A 3,674-nucleotide genomic window follows, 5' to 3' on the forward strand; every position below is an offset into this window, starting at 1 on the left:
AGGAGTAGGCCCCGGGCAAGGCGCTTCTATTTATATATCTAATCTATGATTCTTTTATGGGTTGTGATCACAGACTAGCAAGTATTTGAACAATGGTGTGAGATGTTGGTTTAAAAACTACTTTGCTTTCGCTACTACTTTATTTGAACTTGGTTTGTAATAACTTTAATCGCACTCTGATGTATGGCAATGTATTTGTAAACTCTATGTAACATGTGACATGTATGTTGAATCATGTACGATCTTGGTTGTATGTTGATGATGGATCGAGACCCTTTGAGGTACTCGATGGACTACCGAGTTTATATGGGCTCAAGTATGATAGTGCGACCGCTTGTGGGCTGCCATTGTACTTATGATCTTATAAATTGGATGGTTCTGTTATAGCTGGTATCAGAGCAAGATTCAACATTATTGCCATATGTGTATTTAAAACAAAAGTTTTTGTTTTTCAAAACTAGTTTTTGGCAACTTATAGTTATATATAGGTGTTGAAATATGAAATTTGAATCTAAAGTGTGCCTATGGACAATGACGAGGCAAATGCTATGTCCGGTGTTGACAGTGACCACTCTGAGGCATAACTCAGCTATAGTGCTTAGCTAGATGTGCTAGCTCCTTATCTTTTTTGATCTTTTATGTAATGGACATATGATTTAAGTTTCGATCTTTAGATGTATCGTTAATGTAACATTGGAACCTTGCATGTTGGTCCACTATGGGTCAAACTCTAATGAAATTCTAGTTTCATTTTGCTGGTGAAATGTGACATGCATGTTAACGCGTTGCGAGTATGATAAGTGATAAAATTGGTGATGTCATGTTGTGAGAATGAATTATTGTGCCTCTATTTTATTGTATGAATTTAGATTCTCTCTAGTAAATTCAGTTTGGCATGATTACACAATTCTTCGACAATTTCTTGACATCAGCTAATAATCCCTTATTATTGCAATTTTGCAGATGACTCGCACTCACGCTGGGGCCGGTACCAGCCAAGGTGGCAATGATGGTGACCTAACACCACCACCACCACCCTCTACTAATGAGTTTTTCGCGCAATTCTTGGGGAATCAGCGAGCAATGGAAGAAACACTATGCCTCATTGCGCAGAATACTGCCCGTGCCTGCCAGCAAAATTAGGGATCAGAACCCAATCAATACAATACATTCAAGGACTTTCTGGAGACTAAGCCTCCTACCTTTAAAGAGGCAGAAGAACCACTCCAAGCTTATGAGTGGTTGAACACTATTGAACAAAAGTTCTGTCTGTTGAGGGTCAACGAAATGATGAAGGCTAAGTATGCATTGCATCAACTGTAGGGGATTGCAGGTATCTGGTGGACTCATTATTTGTCTGCCTTACCTACTGGAGCAAATGTTACCTGGGAGCAATTCAAGACAGCCTTTAGGGGGCATCATATATCCTTGGGGCGGTTGCGGATGAAGGCCGCTGAGTTTATGAAGCTGGCATAGGGGACAAACACTCTCACTAAGTATATGCATGCATTCAACAACTTGTCTAAATATGCACCAGCATTCATGGATTCATAACAGAAAAAGATAGAAAGCTTCAAGAGAGGCCTTGGCACCAAGTTGATGAAAACCATGGCCAACTCTAGATGTGCTACATATAATGAATTTTCAGCGATGCCCTCACGCAAGAGAACCAGAACAACTTACATGAGGTAGCAAAAGGCCACAAGCAAGCCGCTGAGGTGGGTGCCTTAGGCTCATCTCAGTCAAGGGCTTCCATGGTAGCAAGGCCACAATTCCGCCCCCAGCACATAATTTTAGGCCTCCACAGAAGAACACCTAGGCTAGCCGACCTCAGAAGGTATTTTGCAAGGCATTCACCATTGCCCTGCCTAAGGGTAACGCAGGCCAAGGAAGCTCAACAGGGCCAATAAGTAACCAGCCGTGCTTCTACTGCAATCAGATAGGCCATTGGGCCAAAGAGTGCCCCTATCCAAAAAAGGGCAGTAATTAGAATCAAGGCAACCAAAAGTAAGCCAATCCTAAAGCACGTCCTAGGTACATGCACTATACAACGGTGGAGGAAATTCCCATAGGGGAAGTTGTTACCGCTGGTATGTTCCTTGTAAACCAACACCCTATAATTATTTTATTTGATTTTGGAGCTTCGCATTCATTTATGAGTCAGACATTTGCATCTAAGCATGATCAGAAGATAATTGAGGTAGACAAGGGTGGTTATAGTATAAGTTCAGCTGGGGCTACTATTTCCACAAACCAATTAGTCAGACATGTACTCATCTCCATACAAGAGCGGGTAGTACACTATGGATCTTATAGTATTGCTAGGATTAGCCATAGATGTGATATTGGGCATGAAATGGATGAGTGGGCACAGAGTTCTTATTGACACATCCACTCAAACCATTATGTTGAGGGAACCTAAAGGGGATGGTGCTTTCCTAGTGCCACTTCCTAGAAGTTTTGATCTTCAAAACTTGTCTTGTGCCATCCAAACCACTACTCTCTATGATATTTAGGTAGTTTGTGAGTTCCCTGATGTATTCACAGATGAATTGCCTGGTTTGCCGCCAGATAGGGATGTGGAATTTAAGATTGATGTGGAATTTAAGATTGAGTTAGTGCTAGGTACAACACCAATCTCAAGAAGACCCTATCGGATGCCACCCAATGAGTTAGCTGAACTTAAAATTCAGGTACAACTTTTGGACAAAGGTCTCATTTGACCTAGTTTCTCTCCCTAGGGTTGTCCAACTTTATTTGTGAAGAAGAAGGACAAATCCTTGTGGATGTGTGTGGACTATAGGCTACTCAATGTAGTAACCATAAAGAACAAGTATCATTTGCCTTGTATTGATATTTTGTTTGATCAACTATCAAGAGCAAAGGTATTCTCTAAGATTGACTTGAGGTCAGGCTATCAACATATCAAGATCAGGCCAAAAAATGTACCTAAGACAGCTTTCTCAACTAGGTACGGCTTGTATGAGTATTTGGTCATGTCTTTTGGACTCCCAAATGCTCTCGCCTATTTCATGTACTTGATGAATTCGGTGTTCATGCCTAAGCTTGACAAGTTCATGGTCGTGTTTATCGATGATATCCTAATTTACTCTAAGAATGTGGAAGATCATGCAGAGCATCTGAGAGTTGTCTTGTCTAGGCTAAGAGAGCATAAATTGTATGCAAAGTTTAGCAAGTGTGAATTCTAGCTAAAGAAAGTACCTTTCTTGGGTCATATATTATCTGAAGATGGAATCTCTGTAGACCCATCTAAAGTACAAGAGGTCATGGGCTAGAAGATCCCGACTTTAGTTCATGAAGTTCAATGTGTTTTAGGGCTAGCAGGCTATTATTGTCATTTCATTCCTGACTTTTCCAAAATAGCTAAGCCCATGACTAGATTACTTTACAAGGATGAAAAGTTTAATTGGACTCCAGAGTGTGAAGCTGCTTTTCACACTCTGCAAACCTTGCTAACCATTGCTCTTGTTCTGGCACAACCCAACATTGAAAAGCCTTTTGATGTGTTTTGTGATGCATCGGGTATAGGTTTAGGGTGCGTGCTTCTGCAAGAAGGTCGAGTTATTGCATATGCTTCAAGGCAGTTGAGAAGGCATGAAGTCAACTACCCTACAATGATTTAGAACTTGCCGTAGTTGTTCATGCATTGAAGA

This window comes from Miscanthus floridulus, chromosome 13, assembly GCF_019320115.1.
Source record: "Miscanthus floridulus cultivar M001 chromosome 13, ASM1932011v1, whole genome shotgun sequence".
NCBI lineage: Eukaryota > Viridiplantae > Streptophyta > Magnoliopsida > Poales > Poaceae > Miscanthus > Miscanthus floridulus.